Genomic DNA, 26003 nt, shown 5'->3' with positions numbered 1-26003 from the left:
ACCTTTGAGCTATAATGTATCTTAATTAAAACTATCTTTAGATGAGTTTTTTCCTCAAAAAGCATTTTATCAAAAAAATCCGATTTAAATTTAAAAAGTTCAATTTTTTTTATTTTTTAAAAAAAATCATTGATTTTTATCCACCCTGCTTAAATTCAAGTGAGGGATAGAAAGAGATTTGATGTCTATTGTAACAGGAGTTAAAGTATATTTTACATGATTTAAGTAAGATTTGTTTTATTTTTTTCATGGTAAAAATTGTGTCTGAATTCTGTTATAAACCAACTTTTTGTTGTTGTTGTTGTTTTGGGGTTGTTTTTTTGGGGAGCATGGGAAAATATGTCTCTCTTGTGGGATCTAATTTTTTTGCAGGCGGGAGTGGGATAAAAATACAAGAAACAGTGTGGGAGTGAGTGAGAGTGGGTATTGCAGGACTGGACAGGAGCAGGATTTAAAAAATAATCCCACACAGGGCTCTACTCTGGTCTTCCTCTTTGGTCGAATAGGGCACTTCTCTTAGCCTTTAGTTTCTTTATCTGAGAAGAATTCCCTTCTATTTTTAAGCCTCTCATCACAAAATGAAATCTGAATTAAAGCACCAGTTCATGATACCCCTCTGCCAACACTTTGACTGTAGTTGATTATATTGCCCTTCATTATATACCACTATCTATGTGTAGATAATAGAAAATTATCTCATCACGTATATGTTATAAAGATGTTATCAGCGTGACTTTTGAATGGTTGCTTTCTTCACAAGGTAAATGTTAGTTATACAGATAATCCCAACGTGAGTCAGTAGACTTTAATACCACACCATCATGTCGTCTGTATATGCTATGTATATTACAGAACTACTTTAGGAATGTTTCCGAGTTCTAAAACTTTCTATTAGGACTATTTCTTATATTTTTGGGTCTGTAAATCCAGGGGTGTTCATTTCCGCAAGTTCAAATATGTAGGGCTTGGGAGAAATAAAAACCTTTATATATAAAACACCTCCAAAATTACCTAAAATATCATGTTTCTAGTCCTAAATATATCACTGACTTACTTGGGTATCTTTGTTCCTTCCCGGTCAAGCAGCAGTTGGCAGGCTTCATGGGGAGCCTCTCTACAAAGGCACAGAGGTAAGTTGCCATTACATGAAGCTCAACACAGGAAAGAGAGCCCTCGGTGTTATAGCCATTTGGGCCCTACTCAACAGCTGGATCAGCTGAGTATCTGCTTCAAGGCTAATGAGCCGCTGAACTTCAAAGTACCATTTCCCCTACAAAACAGACAGCAAGCAAGAGGGGAAAAGTGGCAAACAATTCTGAAGAAAGTAGCCCTCAGAGTGAGCTTCTGAGAGAACCCTGTTCCTCAGCACAGACTCAGAAGACTGGGCAGCAACGTTGGTGCTGCTATTCATGAGGGGCGAAGGATGCTGAAAGGCAGACTGTCATGTGACTTGAAAAGGAAACCTTTTGCCAGCGTCTGAGACTTGAAAAAGGAAGAACAACACAGCAGATCCAGTCTAACAGAGCAGCAGATTCTTGCAATAGATGACTTGCAAAAAGGCTGGAGAGACAATGTTCTGAAATAGATAATAGAAAAAGAGAGTCCTGTTCGGTCATCTGGCCCAGCCATAAGGGCTGGTGCAGGACCGTTCCCTTTAATAAAATTTCTAATTCACTGGTGCATGATTGACCTTTAGTATAGATCATAACTCAGTGCTGATGTAGTGTGGACTGAGATGCTTGCAGGTCCTAGACTTCCAGTTTCTATAACTAGGGGTTTGAACCCCAGCAAAGTCAACTCAGTTCTTGAAACAGATAAAAATTTCATGTTGAGTACTGAGACAAGGGTGTTTGGCTGAAACCTCAGAAACTGAGGTTCTGGGTAAACATTGAAGATTCTGTGGTATTTTTAATAAGGGTTTGGTCAAGTTTCTTAAGAGGCCATGTCCATTCCCCCACATTATTGTCTCCCTATTTATTTGCTACTATGGCCCACAAACAAAGTTTGGGTGCCTTGGGCATCTTTGATGTGTTATAGTTAGTAATTGCACAATTTTCATTTTGTGGTGTTTACCTTAGGGTGACCAGATGTCCCGATTTTATACGGACAATCCCAATATTCAGGGCTTTTTCTTATATAGGTGCCTATTATCCCCCACACTCTGTCCCGATTTTTCATACTTGCTATCTGGGCACCCTAGTTTACCTAGTTCTTCTGTTGCTGGTTTCACTAAGGTGAAACAGTTGAAAGTATCATTTGATATAGCCTATGTTGTCTCAGTCTTAAGTGGAAGAGTATGGTAGTTTCCTTAAATGTGCAAAGGAAAAAAATGGTCTTGTGTCCTATTTAGTCTTCTTGATGCTTAAAGAATCTGTTATTTTAATTCTGTTCATTTTATGTCTTTTTTTTTTAAACAAACATTACAAATTCAATTCTTGTCTACTTGGATAGATTGTGTGGCTGGTTGGAGAATTAACAGAAGTAGGACATCACAAGGGCCAAGGAAGTGAGGCCTGATTGGCTAAGGAAAAGTGACTTTTTTAATTCAGACTGTTTTAAACTTTATTTGATTATTCCCTATTTAACTAAAGTAGCTGAGTGAAAAATGCCCTTCAATTTCTCCATCCATTCAATAAAGATGGAAGAAAGCTAATCCCATACACACTTCTGAGTCATTCAGGAAGTCTTCAGCTCAAAAAGAGAAGGTGAGACTTGCCATTCCTGATATTTATAAGGAAATAGGAAGGTAGGGGTAAACAAAAATGTTGAGGCTGCTTTTTGCATTACAAAGAAAGAAAGGAAAACTTACAGTTTTAAGGTCTTTATTCAGCACCCAAGTACTGCAACTGTCTTGTCTAGAGGGAGCTTCAGACAGCTTGCTCTTCAGATTCCCATCTTGGCAAGCCACTTGGGGAGCACAGACACTGTACTACCATTCAGGTCTGATGAGAGTAAGATCTGGAGCTGTGTCTTCTGTGCACTGATGACACTGCAGCTCAGAACTTGAATTAGCATTTGCTTAATTTGGCATGTATCTTCTGTTTTTGCTTGGTCTTGTTGTGTAACATCTAGCTTCCAACAGTGGTGACAGTGATTATGTTACCATTGGGGTAGATTTTTAGGCTCTGATAGTGCAGTCTTTGCATTCACAGAACTCTAATTGAGCCTAGTCACCCTGGTGAGTTTTGGGAGCACAAGAAATGCAGGATCTAAGATTAATATATCTTAATCTCTGCATTTTTGCATTTAAATACTATGGTTGTAACTCTGAAAAATTAGTGAATGAATACATTTGAAGCATCTCTTTTAATGTTTTGTAAAGTCGATACATTTGGTTTGTTTAGTTTCTTGGTGGCTTTTGTTTTGATTTGTGTGTACTTAAAATAAACATTCCATTTTGTTTAAGCACTTAATACAAAAGGAGAATTGGGGAAGAGGCCTTTGACGTGTGGGAATTAAACCATTCCTTGTTTGTTGTCTTTTGCAGAAGCTGTGCGCAGCAATGAAAACACTGACAAGAGGAACAGCTGTCTTGGAGAAGCAGTGATAAGCAACCGTATAAATAGCTTACAGATGTGACATTTTAAAATTCTACTTCTAAAATTGATGCTGTCTTGTTAATGAGCTGGAAGACCGATTGAGAGACTAGTGAGGAACGGGTAAATCATGTATCCAGCTCCTGATTTCTTGCCTCTGATAGATACGCTGACACATGCTACCTGCAAGTCATTGGAATAACAAAACCATTGGGGCCAAATAATCTAGAGATACTAAGGACTTGTATATGCAGGAAGGCTTTTTTGGTGTAATCTAAGGTGTGGATTTAAACTGATATAACCCTGTCAAGGCTAATTCCCCATTCTGGCACTTCAAGTACAGAAGGTGGGGGCCCACAAGGATTTTAAAAATTAATACTGGCCACTCCAGGCTTGTATTAAACTCCCAAGATTATAGTTTTTCTCTGACCTTGGATTGGTAGATGCTGCCACCACCCAAGTGCAGAACCCCTTTGAGAGCCGAGGAAGGCGCACTTGGGAATTCCTTCCTGTGGGGTACCCTTAAACCTTTTCACACACACCCCTCTGGGGAAGAACCGCGAAAGAAAACAAAGGAAATTAGCTGTTGCCACCAGCTAATTAAACATGTGCACAAACCTCTTAGGACACAAAAATTGAATTCTGTTCTTAAAAAAGGTAAATTTTATTAATAAAAAAAAGAAAGAAAATACATCTGGGAACTCAGGCTATTGCTAGGTTTAAAAAAAAACAACTACAAGGATTAAGCACCAAGAATAGCTTTTCTGAGGTCCAGCTTAAAGGTTACAAGCAAAACAAAAGCACCTGGGTTTAGCACAGAGGAATTCACAAGCCTTAAAGAAATAAAAGAAATAAACCTAATCACGTCTTCCTAGACATTTCCTGATCTACTTACATATCTGGGGTTTGAAATGAGTAGTTTTTAGGTATGATACTGATGATTTTTCATACCTGGCCCAAACTTCTTACAGCATAGCTCTGTCCTGTCCCCTCTCTCCAGGAAAACAACCACAGACAGACAAAACGGGAGTCGTTTTTCAAATTGAAAAAGTTCTAGCCTTCCCATTGGTTTTTTTGGCCAGGGGCCCACTCACTTCCTTTTACCTGTGCACAGCAGAGAGACTTTTTAACCCTTTTCAGGTAGAGCAATTAGAGAACAGCTACTAAGAGGGATTTTATAGCTACTGGTTGGCTGGGTATCCATAAAAAAGGGAGCTCCCCTTCCCCTTCATTATTCACAAACCCTGTTATAACTTTTCCATGTACATAAGCCTTTCGGCAGAACTGGAGTGTATGTGAGAACAGAATGGCTGCCCTTGTTTCGTGTGCTTATCAGTGGCCAAATTCTGTCTGAACATGGTGACAATGCAATTGTGTGTAATAGGAAGATGATGGAATAGGGAGTGTAATGAGAGTTTCAGTGGAAGAAGAAGAGAGAACCACATACCAGGAAGGATAGCAATAGAAGAGGGTAGCATTCACCCTGCGACCCGTTCTTCGTCTAAAAAAATGTAAGTCCAGTACTGCACTTCAGGCAGGCTTACGCAAGGAGAACAATGACTGTATCAAGTTGTTGTTTACAGTGCTTGTCCTTGAAATGGTTCATTACATCAATGTAGCAACACTGAGCCCTGGTCTACACTAGGACTTTAGGTCGAATTTAGCAACGTTAAATCGATTTAAACCTGCACCCGTCCACACAGTGAAGCCCTTTATTTCGACTTAAAGGGCTCTTAAAATCGATTTCCTTACTCCACCCCTGACAAGTGGATTAGCGCTTAAATCGACGTTCCCAGCTCGAATTTGGGGTACTGTGGACACAATTCGATGGTATTGGCCTCCGGGAGCTATCCCAGAGTGCTCCATTGTGACCGCTCTGGACAGCACTCTCAACTCAGATGCACTGGCCAGGTAGACAGGAAAAGAACCGCGAACTTTTGAATCTCATTTCCTGTTCGGCCAGCGTGGCAAGCTGCAGGTGACCATGCAGAGCTCATCAGCACAGGTGACCATGATGGAGTCCCAGAATCGCAAAAGAGCTCCAGCATGGACCGAACGGGAGGTACGGGATCTGATCGCTGTTTGGGGAGAGGAATCCGTGCTATCAGAACTCCGTTCCAGTTTTCGAAATGCCAAAACCTTTGTGAAAATCTCCCAGGGCATGAAGGACAGAGGCCATAACAGGGACCCGAAGCAGTGCCGCGTGAAACTGAAGGAGCTGAGGCAAGCCTACCAGAAAACCAGAGAGGCGAACAGCCGCTCTGGGTCAGAGCCCCAAACATGCCGCTTCTATGATGAGCTGCATGCCATTTTAGGGGGTTCAGCCACCACTACCCCAGCCGTGTTGTTTGACTCCTTCAATGGAGATGGAGGCAATACGGAAGCAGGTTTTGGGGACGAAGAAGATGATGAGGAGGAGGAGGTTGTAGATAGCTCACAGCAAGCAAGCGGAGAAACCGGTTTTCCCGACAGCCAGGAACTGTTTCTCACCCTAGACCTGGAGCCAGTACCCCCCGAACCCACCCAAGGCTGCCTCCTGGACCCAGCAGGCGGAGAAGGGACCTCTGGTGAGTGTACCTTTTAAAATGCTATACATGGTTTAAAAGCAAGCATGTGAAAGGATTACTTTGCCCTGGCATTTGCGGTTCTCCTAGATGTAGTCCTAAAGCCTTTGCAAAAGGTTTCTGGGGAGGGCAGCCTTATTTCGTCCTTCATGGTAGGACACTTTATCACTCCAGGCCAGTAACACATACTCGGGAATCACTGTAGAACAAAGCATTGCAGTGTATGTTTGCTGGCATTCAACCAAAATCCGTTCTTTCTCTCTCTGTGTTATCCTCAGGAGAGTGAGATATAATTCATGGTCACCTGGTTGAAATAGGGTGCTTTTCTTCAGGGACACTCAGTATAGCCCATTCCTACTGGGCTGTTTGCCTGTGGCTAAACAGAAATGTTCCCCGCTGTTAGCCACAGGGAGGGGGGAAGGTTGAGGGGGTAGTCACGCGGTGGGAGGAGGCAAAATGCGACCTTGTAACGAAAGCACATGTGCTATGTATGTAATGTTAACAGCAAGGTTTACCCTGAAAGAGTGTAGCGACTGTTTTATACAATGTGTCTTTTTAAATACCGCTGTCCCTTTTTTTTTCTCCACCAGCTGCATGTGTTTCAATGATCACAGGATCTTCTCCTTCCCAGAGGCTAGTGAAGCTTAGAAAGAAAAAAAAACGCACTCGCGATGAAATGTTCTCCGAGCTCATGCTGTCCTCCCACACTGACAGAGCACAGACGAATGCGTGGAGGCAAATAATGTCAGAGTGCAGGAAAGCACAAAATGACCGGGAGGAGAGGTGGCGGGCTGAAGAGAGTAAGTGGCGGGCTGAAGACAGGGCTGAAGCTCAAATGTGGCGGCAGCGTGATGAGAGGAGGCAGGATTCAATGCTGAGGCTGCTGCAGGACCAAACCAGAATGCTCCAGTGTATGGTTGAGCTGCAGCAAAGGCAGCTGGAGCACAGACTGCCACTGCTGCCCCTCTGTAACCAACCGCCCTCCTCCCCAAGTTCCATAGCCTCCACACCCAGACGCCCAAGAACGCGGTGGGGGGGCCTCCGGCCAACCAGCCACTCCACAACAGAGGATTGCCCAAAAAAAAGAAGGCTGTCATTCAATAAATTTTAAAGTTGTAAACTTTTAAAGTGCTGTGCTTAAAGTGCTGTGTGGCATTTTCCTTCCCTCCTCCACCACCCCTCCTGGGATACCTTGGTAGTCATCTCCCTATTTGTGTGATGAATGAATAACGAATGCATGACTGTGAAGCAGCAATGACTTTATTGCCTCTGCAAGCGGTGATTAAAGGGAGGAGGGGAGGGTGGTTAGCTTACAGGGAAGTAGAGTGAACCAAGGGGCGGGGGGTTTCATCAAGGAGAAACAAACAGAACTTTCACAGCGTAGCCTGGCCAGTCATGAAACTGGTTTTCAAAGCTTCTCTGATGCATACCGCGCCCTCCTGAGCTCTTCTAACCGCCCTGGTGTCTGGCTGCGCGTAACCAGCAGCTAGGCGATTTGCCTCAGCCTCCCACCCCGCCATAAACGTCTCCCCCTTACTCTCACAGATATTGTGGAGCACACAGCAAGCAGTAATAACAGTGGGAATATTGGTTTCACTGAGGTCTAAGCGAGTCAGTAAACTGCGCCAGCGCGCCTTTAAACGTCCAAATGCACATTCTACCACCATTCTGCACTTGCTCAGCCTGTAGTTGAACAGCTCCTGACCACTGTCCAGGCTGCCTGTGTACGGCTTCATGAGCCATGGCATTAAGGGGTAGGCTGGGTCCCCAAGGATACATATAGGCATTTCAACATCCCCAACAGTTATTTTCTGGTCTGGGAAGAAAGTCCCTTCCTGCAGCTTTTGAAACAGACCAGAGTTCCTGAAGATGCGAGCATCATGCACCTTTCCCGGCCATCCCACGTTGATGTTGGTGAAACGTCCCTTGTGATCCACCAGAGCTTGCAGCACTATCGAAAAGTACCCCTTGCCGTTTATGTACTCGCCGGCTTGGTGCTCTGGTGCCAAGATAGGGATATGGGTTCCGTCTATGGCCGCACCACAGTTAGGGAATCCCATTGCAGCAAAGCCATCCACTATGACCTGCACATTTCCCAGGGTCACTACCCTTGATATCAGCAGATCTTTGATTGCGTGAGCTACTCGCATCACAGCAGCCCCCACAGTAGATTTGCCCACTCCAAATTGATTCCCAAGTGACCGGTAGCTGTCTGGCGTTGCAAGCTTCCACAGGGCTATCGCCACTCGCTTCTCAACTGTGAGGGCTGCTCTCATCCTGGTATTCATGCGCTTCAGGGCAGGGGAAAGCAAGTCACAAAGTTCCATGAAAGTGCCCTTACGCATGCGAAAGTTTCGCAGCCACTGGGAATCGTCCCAGACCTGCAACACTATGCGGTCCCACCAGTCTGTGCTTGTTTCCCGAGCCCAGAATCGGCGTTCCACAGCATGAACCTGCCCCATTAGCACCATGATGCATGCATTGGCAGGGCCCATGCTTTCAGAGAAATCTGTGTCCATGTCCTGATCACTCACGGGACCGCGCTGACGTCGCCTCCTCGCCCGGTATCGCGTTGCCATGTTCTGGTGCTGCATATACTGCTGGATAATGCGTGTGGTGGTTGATGTGCTCCTAATTGCCAAAATGAGCTCAGCGGCCTCCATGCTTGCCTTGGTATGGCGTCCGCACAGAAAAAAGGCGCGGAACGATTGTCTGCCGTTGCTCTGACGGAGGGAGGGGCGACTGACGACACGGCTTACAGGGTTGGCTTCAGGGAGCTAAAATCAACAAAGGGTGTGCCTGTACATCAAGGAGTATTTCAGGCAGGACTGCACGGAGGGTTCCAATAAGAAATGGTGCACCAAAGTTATCGTTGTTATTGGAACAAGGAGGTTAGCCTGGCCTCTGATTGATACATGGCTAGATTAACCTCGCTGCGCCTTCTCTGTGACTGACTGCAGTGTGATCTAGACAGGGGAGGAGGAAAATGAGTACAAAACAAATCTGGTCTATTTCGTGTTCTGACCCACTCCATCTATCCTTTACATCTTTGGCTGGCAGCAGACAAAAAAGGCGCGAAATGATTGTCTGCCCTTGCTTTCACGGGGGGAGGGAGGGTGGGAACGGGGTCCTGACGATATGTACCCAGAACCACCCGCGACAATGTTTTAGCCCCATCAGGCATTGGGATATCAACCCAGAATTCCAATGGGCAGCGGAGACTGCGGGAACTGTGGGATAGCTACCCACAGTGCAACGCTCCGGATGTCGACGCTTGCCTCGGTACTGTGGAAGCGCTCCGCTGAGTTAATGCACTTAATGCACTTAGAGCATTTTCTGTGGGGACACACACACTCGAATATATAAAACCGATTTCAAAAAAACCGACTTCTATAAATTCGACCTAATTTCGTAGTGTAGACATACCCTGACTTTGTGAAGAAGCCAAAATGGTCTTGCCCACACAGCTGGTCTTATGTGTGTGATTATACTAGTGTATTCTGGGACACCTGAAGCAACTGTATCCTAGTGTGTAGTACTGTAGCTCTGGGCTCGTGTCTTTTAAATAATTGCCAAAATGGCTACTGACCTACTGCACTATTCTGAAAGCAGAGGACTATTTGAAAATTTTGTACAACTATCCTAGAATATTCCAGGCCTGGTCAGCATCTCCACATTCTGGGGTGCAATCTAGACTAGTGAAGAGTTGTGTCAGTACTGAGTGTCTCCTGTGTTAAGCAGCTCTGACTCTCCAATTCTGATTCCAGTAGCCTGCTTGTTACACCCTAGCCATACTCTGGTTTCACCTGGCAAGTGACCCTGCCGTCCCCCTGTCCTGAATTTTCCCAAAAACATGTGCTCTGCAATGTCCAATCCTCTACTGGCCCATTCAGAGAGATATTAATGTTTGTTTGTTCCTTTACAGATACAATAACCAGCAGCTTGCCACACTCACTTTAAATCAAAGACAGCACTGGGTTTAGATTAAAATAAGTTTATTAACAAAAGGAGATAGCATTTGAAGTGAGTTCAAGTATAAGGACAGAGCTAAAACTGGTTACAAACAAATAAAAATTAAATACACTTTCTAGATGCTCAGACTTAAAAAAACAAACAGCACGGTAGTTTCCCTCCAGAAAAATGGCTGACCATGTCTATAGTTAGCATCTCCCACAAAGTACAAAAAGCTCAGTTCCTTTTTCTCCCTAAGTAAAAGATCACTTGGGGTTCTCTGCCCTTCTTGCTCCAGTCCAGTGAACCTTAGGAATGGATTCTTTTGAAGGTTACCCCCCAAAGTAAAGTAAATTCAAACTGTGAGGAAGGTGACATGAAGTCTCCTGGTGAAGGAAGTTTCATGCTGTTTTTCCCCCCCGCGGTGTTTGCAAAACTGGAAGTGGATCTGTTTCCTGCAACACCCTCCCCCTGCTGTCTTGATGGTCCTGTTCACTGTCTATGTAATTTGCATTGACATTGTCTCTTAATGTACCTAAGAAATATTTTCCAAGGAACCACATTCCTTTGTCTAAGATGGGGTAACTTTAGCTTTGCCTGAGAGACGCACGTTGATAACATAATCCCCAATGTGTTTGTAATTTTGAATTTGTCCTCTGTACAAACACCATGCACTAATATTAATGATCAGTATGAAATTAGTTTTCTATTGATATCTTACATGACATCTTCTAGATACAGGTTATGACATTAGTGAGTTGAGGTACATTCAACTGGTCAGACCAGCTGAAACTCACTACCAGATACCACTGAGCCCCTTACCCTCTTGCACTGGGATGCTGTTCGGGTCATAGCAGTCTCACATTAATGTCTTCCTTACCGCTTTGTTAGCATAAGCCTTACCAAAGTGGAGTGCTATTTCTGGACCAGCGTCCTGTGCTGGGACCCTGCAACAAGTTAAGATTTATTGGGCCAAAATAATTTCCAACTGCTCTTACTTTTCAGATGTTCCCTTTTCTTCTGACTTAATCCCTCGACCAGGCCACCAGCCTGGGCCCTGAGCCCCACTAATGAAATATATCTATAAATGAGGAAGGACACATATGATCTCTGTGCAGAGCTTGACCTGACATTACAGCACGAGTCCACACAGGTGTATATGTATTTCTGCTAGATAAAAAATGCAGATGCTTGGACTAGCAGATACAATTAGTGTCCATTTTAGCACTGAGCTAGAGTTTTTTAATTGGCATATTAATTTATTATGCACCAGTGAGTATGGAAAAAATCCAATAAAAGTGACATATTACCCCTCAGATTAAATTTGGGAATTAAACCATTCAAGTGCCTTTAACTATATTTATACTGTGGACCACATCTCCTCCACTCCCATTTGCAGTGATGCAGCCTACCTTCCCATCCATTCTGTGCAATTAAGGGATGTTGCATAATCTTCCCACTCCCTTCTGCTCTGTTCCTTTCTCTCTTCCTGTGTGCATGTTTCTCTACTACCTGGCCATTTCTTCCCTGTATGTGGTAGAACCAAAGAGGAGCAGCAGCCAGCAAATGTGGAATCTCTTCTTGAACTACTATCAAATGAGTCACAACCTACCATACTAACTCTTTGCTTATGGAAAAATACCATGTTCTATAATTAGTATAATCAGTTAAATTTTACTGAAATACATTATTTCAATTATCTTAAAAAATGAAGAGGGGTTACTCAGCAACTGAAATCTTATAAATAAAGATTATAGATTAAGATTAGAAATACAGATTTTATTTGGTTATAACAGGCTGTTATTTTTTATTTTATTAATTAATAGATCCATTCTTTTATAACATAAATCTTATAAAACATGTTTTACAACTGAAAGACAAACATACACAAATGTATAATTCTGAACTGGCCTATGTAAGTCCCTAAAGCTGTGTGCACAAGGCCTACTACCAGTCTTTTTCTTCAACTTTTTGGTCTTGATCACATATTTGTGGTTCATGATATTCTACTCTTCATCTTCCTCTTTTGTCTTGTCAGTTGATCGTGTTGGTTAAAGTCTTTCATTATCTCATGTTTAGGCCCAAACTTCTGTTTTTGGTACATGTAGGTGCACAACCTGTTTACTGGTTGTCCTATAAGAACACTACACAATATTAATATCTCAAATGTAGAAGGGTTTTTGATCCTGTCTCTCATGACATTTTCAAACAAACTAGGGAAATACGGTCTAGATGAATTAACTATAAGGTGGGTGCACAGCTGGTTGGAAAACTGTACTGTACAGTAGTTATCAACGGTTCACAGTCAAGCTGGAAGGGCATACTGGGTGGGTTCCCACAGGGATCTGTCCTGGCTGTGGTTCTATTCATTATCTTCATAAATGATTGGGATAATGGCATACAGCAGTAGTTTTCAACCTGTTTTCATTTGAGGACCCATAAAAAATTTCAAATGGAGGTGTCGACCCCTTTGGAAATCTTAGACATAGTCTGCGGACCACAGGTTGAAAACCATTGGCACAGAGAGTACACTTATAAAGTTTGCAGATTATACTAAGCTGGGTGGCCTTGCAAGAGCTTTGGAGGGCAGGCTTAGAATTCAAAATGATCTTGATCAATAGTCTGAAATGAATAGGATTAAATTCAATAAGGACAAACGCACAGTACTACACTTAGGAAGGAAAACTCAATTGCAGAAATACAAAATGTAAATAACTGCGTCGGAAGAAGTACTGCAGAGAAGGATTTGGGGGTTATAGTGGATCAAAAACTAAATATGAGTCAACAATATAATACTGTTGCAAAAAAACCAAACATCATTCTGGGATGCATTAGCAGGAGTGTTGTAAGCAAGACATGAGAAGTAGTTCTTCCACTCTATTCAGCAGGGATAAGGCCTCAATAGGAGTACTGTGTCCAGTTCTGACCTCTACACTTCAGGAAATATGTGGACAAATTAGAGAAAGTTCAGAGGAGAGAAACAAAAATGACTGAAGGTCTAGAAAACAATACTTATGGTGAAAGACTGAAAAAATTGGGTTTGTTCAGTCTGGAGAAGAGAAGACTGTGAGGGAAACAGTCTTCAAGAACATAAAAGGTTATAAAGAGGAGTGTGATAAATTGTTCTCCTTAAACGCTGAGGACAGGACAAGAAGTAATTAGCATAAATTGCAGCAAGGGAGATTTAGGTTAGATATTTGGTAAAGCTTCCTACCTGTAAAGGTAGTTAAACACTGAAACAAATTAGCTGGGGAAGTTATGCAATCTCCAACAATTTGAGGTTTTTAAGAATAGGTTAGGCAAACACCTGTCAGGAATGGTCTAGATAATACTTAATCCTGCCTCAGTGCAAGGGACTGGAGAAGGTGACCTATCAAGGTCCCTTCCAATCCTATAATTCTATGATTAAGCTTTTCTCCTTTTTCTTCCTATTTTCCTTATTTTAATATCTTAATTTTGAGTTAAATTTTGACAATTGTTGAAGGGGTTTCCCCCTAACCTAGTATTCAGAAAAAGTTCTCAAACTATAGGTTTCATGGCAGATGATCCTCTACCACCAAACTCCAAAAAGTTTCACCACATTTCTAAGGCCTGGTATACACTTAACAGTTAGGTCAACATAGTTGCACTGCTCAGAGATGTGGAAAAACACAAAAATGAAAATACACACCACTGACCAACGTAGTTGTGCCAACCTAGCCCCCAGCATAGGTATAGCTATATCGATGGAAGAATGTGTCCGTTGATGTAGCTACAGTCATCAGGAGAGGTGGTGTTCCTACACCTAAAGAAAAATCTCTTTAGCATAGGCTGCCTCTACACTACAGGGCCATGCCGGCATAGCTATGGAGATGTAGCTATTCCGATATAGTCTGCATAGTGAAGACATAGCCTCAGTAGTTACCATTTTTTCCTTCTCTACTGTAGAACTTGACTTGAATTATGTTTTTTAATACCAGAATTTCCCAAATATTTTTATACCAGTCTATAGTTTTAGGGGAGTCATTCCTCTTCCACCACCTTGGTATAATAATTCTAGCACCAACTAGGAAATGAGTAATCAGTTTTTTATAAGATGCTTAGTTTCTAGGACAATTTAATAAAAATACTAAGGAGTTATCTGACTAGCTGACACAGTTATCTCCCTTATGGACTCTCCAATGGCTTTGCAAAGTGTCTTAATTTTTGGGCATATCCACCAATTATGGAGAAATCCTCCCATTTAAATACATTCTCTCCATTCTTTGCCCATCCCTGTACCATATACTCACTTTAAAGGGATTAGATACCGATGATAAAGAACTGTAACAATTTTCTTGTGTTAATGTCTTTACTGAGGTGTGGGCATCATTGTCCCATATATTCTTCCATTCCTTAATTTTCATGTCTATGGCTACATCAACTTTTCACAATTTAAATTATTTCCTCTACGTAAATTCGAAATTACTTTGTATAAAGTGAAAAAAGTTTCATGGATGTACTGAGTAGTTTTTCAGATTCCATCAATTTTCTGCATAGGTTTCCCTTTTTGTGAAAAATGTCTGAATCATAGGTATTGTTATACTGGAATTTTGGTGTCTTTTGCAAGTTCTTGTCTTTTATCAACTGATCTAAATGTATTCTCTCTAAACAGCTGGCCAAATTTTGATATACCTATACATTCCCAAATGTCAAAAATTCCCAGGCATTTATTGGGGTCACATTCTATAGTATCTAGTATAGGTTTTAGAAGCGAGGGATATAGGCTTAACTTTTCTAAGCAAATTATCCCAAGTTTCTATTGTTGCTTTCGTGGAAGGGTGGTTATATACTGATTTTGACATCTAGGTTCTTCTTCAAATGATGTTTCTGTGGGTGCTCCATTTCAGGTGTCGGTGCCTCCCGGTGCCATTGATCAGAGATTTTCAGTAGCAGGGTTGATCTGGGTCACATGTACACAGTGGTCATCTTGAGGCACCATTGGTGCCTCATCTAGTGCGCATGTGACCTGATGACCTCAGTTCCTTCTCAACTGTCCTCGGCCTGAGACGAAGCTCTGTAGCAGTTTCGATGATGAAATTACAAATAGCTAGCATTATTTAGAAATAGTTAAGTTTCAGTTAGTAGTTAGCTAGACAGTTTACCCTTTTTCTCCTAAAAACCAACCAACCAAACCACCCTTTGGTTTTTTGTTAAAAGTTACGTCAGCGAGGGACCAAAACAACATGTCTGGTTTGCCAGGCTTTAAAAGATGCAAGTCATGTACAGACACTATGCCTATTTCAGATGGGCATTCACTTTGCGTCCACTGCCTTGGTGAGTCGCACATACCACAAAAATGCACTCACTGCAGCAATCTAAAAGCCAGAGCCAGGCGAGGTAGACATCTCCACCTGAAACTTATCCTTATGGAAAAGTCTCTCTGGCCAGCCTCTGACCCCGGACAACAGAACTGCTTGACCAGGGACTCTCCAGGCACCTCCTCGTCAATAGGGCCCTGTCAAATTTACAGTCCGTTTTGGTCAATTTTATGATCATAGGATTTAAAAAATCATAAATTTCATGATTTCTGCTATTTAAATCTGAAACTTCACCGTGTTGTAATTGTAGGGGTCTTGATCCAAAAAGAAGTTGTGGGTAGATTGCAATGTTATTGTAGAAAGGATTGCGGTACTGCTATCCTTGCTTCTGTGCTGCTGCTGGCAGTGGTGCTGCCTTCAGAGCTGGGCAGGCAGAGAGCAGCAGCATGGCGTAGGATGGCATTGCCACCCTTACTTCTGCGCTGCTGCCTTCAGAGCTGGGCCCTCAGTCAGCAGCTGCCACTCTCCGGCCGCCCAGCTCTACAGGAAGCAGTGCAGAACTAAGGGGGGGCATTGCCACCCTTATTTCTGCACTGCTGCTGGTGGGGCACTGCCTTCAGAGCTGGGCGCCCGGCCCACAGCCGCTGCTCTCCAGCCACCCAGCTCTGAAAGCAGCACAGAAGTGACAGTGGCAATACCACAACCTCCCTAAAATAACCTTGTGAGACCCTCCTCACCCCCCACAACTCCCTTTTGGGCCAGGACCCCCAATTTGAGAAACACTGTTCTCCGTCATGAAATCTTTATAGTATAGGGTAAAAGCACACAAAAAAACAGATTTCACAGTTGGAGACCAGATTTCACAGTCTGTGCCACGTTTTTCATGGCCGTGAATTTGGTCGGGCCCTACTCATAGGACATGGCAAAAACCTATTCCTCCAAGAAAAAGAGGAAATGAGCCATGTCCTCCCCACAGAGAGAACCACTGAAAAGAAAAAGGACTCCTGCAAGGCCGCTGTCCTTGGTGCCAACCACATTGACAGTGAGCACCTTTGAGATGCTGGAAACCTCCAGCACCATCCACATCAGGGCCTCTGCCACCAAGGTTAAGGAGCTGAGAAGCAAACACAAGCCAAACTTCTCCTCCCCGGCACTTACAACACCAGTGAAAGTGATGGCGCCACAGCCATCTCGCCAATGGCGATGCCTCTGCCACCAGTGCCACCAACAATATTGGCACTGACGGAGAGATCTAAGACGTCACCACTGGCACCAGTCAAACTGCTGCATGCTCAACATCAAAATCATCAGCACTGATGGACTCAGCACCGAAATTCTCGCATTTCGACGTTTCACACAACATGCTGACATGATGGTGTCTTTCACTACGGGCTCTCCATTATTCAGCACTGATGGCTCCCCAGTGCAGATGGCACTGGGGCAACCAGATTCCCCCATCGCCCCACCTTTTTCCAGCAATGAGGATGATGACCAGGAGGAGGGCGTCTTTTAATTACACCATTCCTCACCGACAGAGTCATCTCTGGCACCCGTGAGATCCAGGGACCAGCACGCCTGAGACATGCAGCTCTGGTACGGACATCCACAGATGTACCTACCCATGGCCTTCCTAATACAATGGCCACAGTGGGACCCATGGGTGACCTATAGGGGACATAGTCACAGACCTCCTACCCCTCAGAAATGACATGTATGCTCCACAACAACCTCCTTACAAGAGCCTTTGTAGTCTCTGAGAAAACAGAAGAGGATGAAGACACAGAGCAGGATATGTCTCCTGTCCACAATTTGTCTTCATCACCGGACCCGCCCTGACTGCAGCAGACAATTTTAAATGATTTCAGGAGTTATTCCAATGGGTAGCATAAAGCCAGAACATCTCTCTTGAGGAGGTGACAGAAAACCAGCACAAACTCCTTGAAATTTTACACACTTCCTTCACATCAAAGATATCTCTGCCTATCAACGATGCACTGATGGAACCATCAGACATAGTCTGACAAATGCCAGCAACCATTCCTGCGACGTGTAAGAGAGCTGACCGAAAATACTGTGTACCCACTAAGGAGATGAACTTCCTTTTTTCGCACCCCTAGCCCAACTCCCAAGTGGTGGATGCAGCAAATCAATGACGGAAACAGTTCCAGTACAGGTCTACACCTATAGATAAAGACGGAAGAGACTAGACCTATTCGGCTGCAAGGTCTATTCTTCAGCGACCTTACAGTTCCTCACAGCCAACTATGCTGCCCTCCTTGTGAGATGTAATTATGATAATTACAACAAATTGAATGAATTCCTCCATGACATCCCCAAGGAAAAATGGGAACAATTGTAGGCTATCGTTAGTGAGGGACAACTCATGGCCACAACAGCATTACAAGCATCCCTCAACGTGGTGGACACGCACGGGTGTCTGGTGGAGCCCCTCTTCGGGGAGGCTAGCTCAGCCTCCGCTCCTTCCACCCGCTCCTCTTGTGACCAGAGGAGCCCCGAGACCTCCTCCCCTCATCAGCCGGAGCCCCGAGACCCCCCTCCCAATCCCTGTGGCCGGTGTAGTACAAGAAACTGCTATCTGTAGGAATCTGCTACATCAGATAGCAGTTTCTTACCATCCCTTACATATGAGTAACTGTTACAGATAGCAAATTCCTACAGGTAGCAGTTTCTCACACTATACCAGAACTTCAAGGCCCCCCCCACACCTGGAGAAGCCCCGAGCCCCTCCCCTCGGCGGGAGGAGCCCTGGGCCAGCGGGAGCCACACCTCCCCTCCCCAGACCCCAAGCCACCCAGAGAGAAGCATCTTTCCAACTCTCCTCCAAAGTGGCTTTTGATATGCCCCATACAGGTTCCGGGGTGGCTGAGGAGGTGGTATTTTCTACTCAGCTTCCTGGGTTCATCAGCAATCTCCCTGGAGTCTGGAGATTACTGATGAACCATGGAAGCTGAATACCATATACTGCCTCTTTCAGCTGCCCCAGAACCTGCATGAGGCATAATAAATCAAAAACTTCCCCCAAAAACCCTGTAACCGGGGGCCGCAGCAGTACCAAGGAAGGCTGAGCTTCCTCTGGCCTATTATACCCGCCACCCATGTGGACATGGCTGCACAAACAACAGCATGGCCATAGTTATGCACAGAGCGCCATGGCTCCAGTCATCCGGGATCCTGAAGGACCTCCAAACAAAGGTAGAGGACCTACAAGAAAAACTGTTCTCTGCCAAAATAGATGAAGTTCTTTATTCCATGAAGGAGTCACAGGTGACTCTCCGCCCTCTAGACATTTACATGCCCACAACAAAGCGGAGAAGATACCAATTGTATCAATGTGGTAGAGACAACACCTTCCCACAGCAGCAAAGGTCATGTGACTCTTGAGACAGAGACAACGACCCCAGAGACAGTGAATACTGCAGTCACAGTCTTCAACATCTCAAACAATGTCGGCCAAGCTGCACTTTTGAAACATTGGTCGAGGGTCTGAAAGACCTCCCATGACAAACAGTGCCATCCACAGATACTACCCAAGCCTTTGGCCACTGCCTATGCCCTTTTTATTACACCTGGATATCCATCACCACAGACCAATGGGTACTAGAGATAATAAGGTTGGGTTACTCCATCCCATTCACTTCCATCCTACCCACCCACTCCCCTTCCCCGTCCCTCTTCAGGGATCCTTCTCACGAGCACCTTCTATGACAAGAAGTAATCCATCTTCTACAATTAGGGGCTGTGGAACAAGTTCCACCACAACACAGGGTGAAGGGTTTCTAGTCCCACTACTTCTTAACCCAAAACAAAAATGGAGGACTGAGGCACATCTTAGATCTCAGAAAACTCAACAAGTTCGTACAAACCCAAAGCTTCAAGATGGTCACACTGTCGCTCAAAAGGGGGGACTAGTTCTCAGCCCTCGACCTACAAAATGCCTACTTCCCCATCACCATATATCCCACACATAGGCAGTTCCTATGGTTCATAGTGGGAAATGACCACTTCCAATACAGAGTACTACCATTCAGACTTTTGACTGCTCTGAGTCATCTCCAAAACCCTTGTGGTAGTAGTAGTGGTACATCTTTGTAGACAAGGGATAATGATATTCCCATACCTAGACAATTGTTTACTGAAGGGTGCCACCCAATCAGAAACAACAGATATCACTCAAAGGACTATCACCCTTTTTCAGACCCTAGGGTTACAAATAAACAAACAAAAATCAACCTTAGTCCCCGTACAATTGGACTTCTTCAGGGCCCATCTGGACTCAATAGAGGCCAGGGCATCTCTTCCAATGCCCAGATTCCTGAAACTGAACAACCTTATCTCAGTAGTCACAAACAGCCCACAGGTATCAGCACGCACCTGCCTACAACTACTAGGTCACATGGCAGCCATCACTTTTGTAGTAAGGCACACACTCAACCATAGGTGCTGAGCTTTCTTTTTCCCTGGGGATGCTCCACCCCCACTCCAACCTCTCCCCATGCCTGCCCTGCTCCAACCACTCCCTTGAGGCCCCGCCCATTGCTCTCCACCCTCCCCCAAGTGCCTCCCCCAGCTCCCGAACAGCTGCAGCTGGGGAGGTGCTGAGTACCCTTAAGTACCCCAGCCCCAGAGCACCCACGGAGTCAAAGCCTATGTGGTTGACTATATATGCATTTCTTACAAGGCTGGCTAAGTTTGGTATACATATTAGACAAGCACAGCCAGAACAAAAGTCTAACAGTGATACCAAATGTCCAGCAATTACTACAGTGGTGGACACAGCTGGAGAACGTGTGCATAGGGGTTCCCTTTCAACAAGGCCTGCCAACTATACTGATCACAACAGATGCCTTGCTGATTGGCTGGGATGCTCATGCAAACCAGCATACAATCCAAGGGTGGTGGTCTCCCCGGAGACACAGTTGCACATCAACCTCCTCGAACTACGCACAGTTTGCAATGCGTGTGTTCACTTCCTCCCAGTGATAAAGAACAAAACAATACAAGTAATGACTGACAATATTGCATACATGTTCTACATAAATTGACAAGGAGGAGCCCGCTCCTTATGCGTCAAGACCATAAAGTTATGGAACTGGCATATAACCCCACATCATCAGCATCACCGCTTCCTATCTACCCAGTCACCAAAACACAACGGCGGACACATTAAGCAGACAATTTTCTCAGACCACAAAGGGGAACTGCGCAGCAGCATCTTACAACCCATATTGCAATTATGGGGATTCCCCCTCATCGACCTATTAATGACATCATAAAACCACAAATGCCCACACTTTTGCTCACAAGCAAGACTGGAACCCCAATCTCTAGAGGATGCCTTCCTAATCAGATGAGACACACCTCTTCTTTACGCATTCCCACCGATACCAATACTCTCACGGGTGATACACAAGATATGTGCCGACAAAGCCAAGGTCATATTAGTAGCCCCAATGTGGCCAGACAGACCTGGTATCCTTACTTGATACTAATGGTGACCTGCAAACCATGAACTCTCCCACTCAGGCCAGACCTGCTCTCACAGGACAATGGTCAGATTCTCCACCCAAATCTGGAAAAACTTCACTTGAAGGGGTAGCTCACCCATGGCTCCATCATGATGAGTTTGCCCTTTTGGAACAGGTTAAACACGTATTATTAAACAGCAGGAGATTAACCACGCATGCTACTTACCTCCAATAATGGAAAAGGTTCTACTTATGGCATCAGAACAAACAAATAACCACATTTATAGCGCCACTTCTGTTGGTGTTAGACTATATACTAGAATTTAAAAATTCAGGACTTTCAGTAAGCTCACTGCCATTACCACCTTCCATCACCAGATCGACGGAGAGTCAATATTTGTGCACCCAATTACTAAATGCTTTCTCACAGGGATGAAGAATGTTTATCCAGAAATATGTAACCCTACACCGGCATGGGACTTAAATCTGGTTCTCAGAAGCCTCATCAGACCTCTGTTCGAACCATTAGATACCTGCTCCCTAATTCACCTACGTATGAAGGTAGCGTTCTTGGTCGCAATCATGTCCATGTGACGAGTAAGCAAAATAGCAGCTCTCACAGCATACCCTCCATACACCATATTTTTCAGGCACAAGATCACTTTGAGACCACACCCCAAATTCATACCCAAAATATCATCTTCCTTTCCTCTCAACCAACCAATCCATCTGCCTACATTCTATCCCAAACCTCATGGAAACACACAGGAGGCTATCCTACATACCCTGGACATCAGACATGCAATTGCATTCTACCTGGAGAGAACTAAGCCTTTCCAAAAGTCTCCAAGGTGTTTTGTTTCCATGACAGAGCATTCCAAAGTCTCTGCCATAGCCACACAGAGACTATCAAAATGGATCTCCACTTGCATCCATTTCTGTTATCAACAAAACAAAACAGATTCCCCCATCAGGGATCAGAACTCATTTGACGAGATCAATGGCTACCTCAATACCCTTTCTGAACAACGTACCGATCATAGAAATATGTAGAACCACCACCTGGGCCTCAAAACATACTTTCGTGAATCACTATGCGATAACTCAGTGCTCAGACTCAGATGCAATGCTAGGAGTAACAGTAGTAACTTCAAAAAGAAAAGGAGGACTTGTGGCACCTTAGAGACTAACAAATTTATTTGAGCGTAACTTCATCTCTACATACAACTCTGTCGACACTTCCATCCACAGGGGGGCACTGCTTTACAATCACCTGAAGTGGAGCACCCACAGGGACATCACTCTAAGAAGAAGAGGTGGTTACTCACCCTGTGCAGTAACAGAGATTCTTCAACAGGTGTGTGTCCCTGTGGGTGCTCCACTACTCCTTCCCTCTCCCCTCTAGTTTGGAGTTCGCAGTATGGAGTCTGCAGAAGAGAAAGAAATGATGGGGTCAGGTTGTGTGCGCTAGCTGAGGCACCAACAGCACCGCAAGATGACCATTGCGCACATGTGACCCAGACGGACTCTGCTACTGAAAATCCCTGATCAACAGCCCCGGGAAGCACCAACACCTGAAGTGGAGCACACACAGGGACACATATCTCAAAGAACCTCAGTTACTGCAGAGGGTGAGTAACTTTCTCTTCTCTTTATCCAGATGACATAGAGTTTGATTGCACAACAGTAAGCCTGAATCTATTCCCAGTGCTTTTTAAGGTTTGGCGTTATCCACTACATCAAGTTTCTAATCTGACTGGCTTGGTAATAGATCTTAACGTTTGGTAAAGAGAATACTCCCTTTTTACATGGCCTTTGTTAAGTAGATGCATAACTGTGGGTTTCTTATTTCCCCAGCTGAATTTGTTTATCAGGGATTGCTATTGATTTAAGACTTCCCAAGACTAAAACCAGAAGTGTCTGGAAAAGGAAGTTAATTATAAGATTAATAAGATTAATAAATAAAATTATTTATTTTTTTATAATATTTATATATATTTTATATATATTTATATATATTTATATATATTTTTAAATAAAAATAAGATTAATTTTAAATGCCACAGTTTTGCCTCACCATGAAATGTCATACTTCAACCAGTTTTCTAGATCTGTTTTGATTTTCTTAATCAGAAGAGTATAATTATTATGGAAGTCTTGCCATCTTTTAGAAATGGTGTATTCCCAGCTATCCTACCGTAGTTACCCATTTGTATTTATCTTTTATATTTTTCTGTAGATCAGAACCCACACTTATGTCCCGTAAATCTGACTTATCGTAGTTTACTTGAATTCTGACACTTTGCCACATTATAAGATCTTTTCTTATAATTCTAGTAGTATGTGAGCTGGATTTGTAACAAATGCCATGACATTGTGCACATGAAAGCTAGTTTGTGTTGTTTCCAATTTATATTAGTATTGTTTCTGATTGACTGGACAAATGACTCCATTACCATGGCAAAAAGATGATGAAAATGGGCATTCTTGGCATGTGCTTATAAAAAGGGGGACTTTTTCTGATAGATATCCATTAACTTTTATGGTAACATATGGGCTGGAATACAAGATGGAAATGCAATTTTGAAATTTAGGGCCTAAACCAAATGTATCTACAGTATCTTTTAAGAACTGCCAATTCAGTCAGGCAAAAGCTTTATCTTCATCCCGTGGTAAAAAATGATGGATCTCATTAGTAGAGTCTGAAGAAGATCAGGCATAAAACTCTGAATGTTGTCAGATAGCTCTCTGTTTAATACAAACCCTGTCTGATCTTTTAATATACCTAGGTAACAATTTTCGGTCTATTTGCTAGGACTGAAGCATAAATTTTTGCATCTTGATTTAATAGGGATATGGGCCTGTAAGACACAAAGTTGGATTCTCCTTAGCACGTTTTGCGATAACTACAATTTGTGCATCTCACCCAGTATACAAGATATTTATTTCCTTTTGATATTTAATTGAAGACATCTATTAATTGTCATATTAATTGTGCCCTAAAAAAATTAGAGAATTCTGGAGGAAATCCATTAGGGCCAATGGCTTGATCATTTTTAAGGGACTTAATAACTTATAGGACTTCCTCTGGTTTAATATCTTTCTCCATGGTGTCTAGGTGTTCTAGTTTTGGTACATTAGCTTTAACCAATTATTTCTTTATTAGCTTATCGTCAGCTGACTCTAAGGAGCAAAGCCTCCTATAGAAGTCTGCAAAAGCTCACCCATTTTGGGCCAGTTGCCAATTCATTTGGAGCCTTGCAGACTGGAGATATGATTTTACTTTTTTTTAAAATGTTCGCAAAAAGAAAAGGAGTACTTGTGGCACCTTAGAGACTAACCAATTTATTTGAGCATGAGCTTTCGTGAGCTCATTGGTTAAAGCTCATGCTCAAATAAATTGGTTAGTCTCTAAGGTGCCACAAGTACTCCTCTTCTTTTTGCGAATACAGACTAACACGGCTGTTACTCTGAAACCTTTTAAAATGTTGTTAGCATATTAGCTAATTATTTATCACATTCATTACCCTTTTTCATAGTATAGCTTTGTGTATCTGATTACCTGGTCATTTTTTTCTGTTTCAAGTAAATCTAACTTACTTCTAGCTTCTTCATTTTTAATATATTTTCTGTGATTGATTTGTGTGGTGTAAATTTAAATTGTTCAACCTCCTTGAGCAATGTTTGCACTTCTTTTTTGAGATAGGATTATTTTTAAACTGCCCCTAGTCACTACTTGGAAGGCATCCTATAGTGGACTTCTTAAAATCTGCTCTGCATTGTTTTCTTTAAATTATTGCTTAGTTTCCTGTCTGATATCTTGAATTCTTTTCTGGTCATACAGAAGTGGGATATTTTATCCCCATCTTTTCATTGTAGGTTTGTCTTCCCAGTTTCTAATAAAAAGCCAAACTGGAATGTGATCTAACCAGGAGACGCAGCCTTGCTGTGCTGATGTTCCTGTATTAAGTAAAGATCTAAAGATTAGAGTCATATCAATTCTTGTATATATTCTGTTAGGTACTGAAAAGGAGTAGCTGCTTACCTTTAGAAGACGATGGCTCCAGGAGTCACACAACTCATGCTTATGAGAGACATCTCCAATCTTCTCTGTCAGCTCTCTCTTTCTAGCACTTTAATTCTGTTCTGTCTCAAATCTCTCCTCTTTTCCTGTTTCCAGACCACTCTCTCTAACCTCAGTTTGCTGATATCAGGCTTAAATTCATCCAGTTTGATATTTAGGAGGGATTTTGGAGATCTAAACTCAGAAATTAGCTCACAAAAATCATTTTTAGTGATAGGGATCCCTGTTAGGGTGGCCACTCATGCGTCCCCAGAATACTGAATATTCCAGTACTTCCAGGAACCCCATCCCCACTGGAGTGACCTCGCCTGCAAGGTCACAGGGCAGAGCAGCATGCTCTTCAAAAATGGCATACACCATCCAATACTGGATAAAACTACAGTGGTTTTACCAGATAGGGACAAACCACCCAAAAAAGAGGACTGTTTGATTTAAAATTGGATGAATGGCCTGCCTATCCCCTCAGAAGAAAGTGAGAAGGAAACAGGATTTGTTCCTGGCAGCTGCAATCTTGGATTTTTCCAGCTCAGCTGTTCTGCAGTCTCACTGCCTTGTAGTTCCTTTTCTGGAATACTGTTCTCTTTACATGAAGTACCCATCTAAGAATTAGGAGAGGCTTCCTGTGAAGTCATGGGGGCTGGGGAGCAGCAATGTCCACTAATTGTGCCAGTTTCAGCATGGAGCTAAATGCTGAAGAAGCCATTCAGCTCCAGTGATGTCATTTCCCTGGTTCTCTTCAATTTAAAACAGAAAAGTAAATAATGTTACATGTAAAAGTCAGAGCTTGCCAAAGATAAGTGAATGTATGCTGCAGGAACAAATGGGGATAGTCAATTATAATTAAGAAATTTCTGCATTCAGAACTGAAATTAAACCTTTGTGATGTAACATGGCAGCTTTTTAACTGCACAATAACTAAAGACAGTAAGTGAAGAATAATATTGTGTCAGTTGTAACTTAAGGGGGAAATCTTAGGCAAGCAGAAAGCTTTTTATCCATGTTGGAATCTGGCCAGGACACTGGGACTGGTAAGCAGAATCTGATAAAATAAGTAAGGAATTCACCCTACAGCTGTAACCTCCAAAAAAGTCTTCTAAAAAACC

The 26003-nt window shown here is 43.1% G+C and overlaps 1 long non-coding RNA gene across 5 annotated transcripts in view; it reads right to left on the bottom strand.

Annotated features, from left to right (window-relative positions):
- LOC140915881 (uncharacterized) overlaps positions 1-26003 on the bottom strand; it is a 44360-nt gene that overhangs the window by 7624 nt on the left and 10733 nt on the right. For 2 of the 5 annotated variants that reach the window (XR_012160301.2, XR_013636169.1), the window contains exons 4-5: positions 22145-22243; positions 9982-12184 (exon numbers count right to left, since the gene is read on the bottom strand). The exons of 2 other annotated variants lie outside the window; for them this stretch is intronic. This is a non-coding gene — a long non-coding RNA (uncharacterized LOC140915881). Of the gene's footprint in view, positions 1-9981; positions 12185-22144; positions 22244-26003 lie in introns of those variants that run through there. One more of the 5 variants, XR_012160300.2, reaches the window with a different exon arrangement.

The sequence above is a fragment of the Lepidochelys kempii genome, chromosome 8 (genome assembly GCF_965140285.1).
Source record: "Lepidochelys kempii isolate rLepKem1 chromosome 8, rLepKem1.hap1, whole genome shotgun sequence".
In the NCBI taxonomy this organism is placed as follows: domain Eukaryota; kingdom Metazoa; phylum Chordata; order Testudines; family Cheloniidae; genus Lepidochelys; species Lepidochelys kempii.
This window is presented reverse-complemented; position numbering and strand designations above follow the sequence as displayed.